Source organism: Pteropus vampyrus, unplaced genomic scaffold (genome assembly GCF_000151845.1).
Source record: "Pteropus vampyrus isolate Shadow unplaced genomic scaffold, Pvam_2.0 Scaffold551, whole genome shotgun sequence".
NCBI lineage: Eukaryota > Metazoa > Chordata > Mammalia > Chiroptera > Pteropodidae > Pteropus > Pteropus vampyrus.
This window is the reverse complement of record NW_011889332.1, coordinates 25,792-26,415: the sequence shown is the minus strand read 5'-3', so window position 1 is coordinate 26,415 and position 624 is coordinate 25,792.

Genomic DNA, 624 nt, shown 5'->3' with positions numbered 1-624 from the left:
GAAAATAAAAGTTTAGTTTTTACAAATTTTCAGAGGAAATCTCACACACACATTCCCACACTTACCACTCTGTCATTTAAATGTATAGTATTTAATCTTCGGGCTACCACGATGCACCAGCTCATGCAAAGCCCAGGGAAAGGCTTTATCTTGACCTATGACGCTATCATCTGGCCCCCATGGCCATTGAGAGGGGCTGGGATAGCTGTCTCTAGCGAGGCCTCTTTCCTCTTGATGTCTTTTGGTTCTCAGTCCATACAGTTCAGAGAAGAGGCCTGGGTAGTCTTGACCCCAAGACCTGTTCAGTTTCCATTCACATTTAGGTCCTTGGGGGTTTGTCACAAGAGATAGACAAACAGAATGGCTGCCCTTCCATTGTATCTGAGGTTCAGTGAACCTACCTGGGGCTGTGTCAGGCCCTCTGTGCCGGTTCAGGCCCCTGAGACATTTCTTTTTGTCATATGAGTGTAAAGAGGAATGAGGTAAATCTATTGAGCTTGTAACTCAGAGGTAACATGAGGAATTGACACTGATATCCTCTCTCTGGTCCCCACTGATGCATGGGTGCATATCTCACGTGTTCACTGTGCAGACTGTGGGCGGGGCACACAGCCCCTTCTCAAG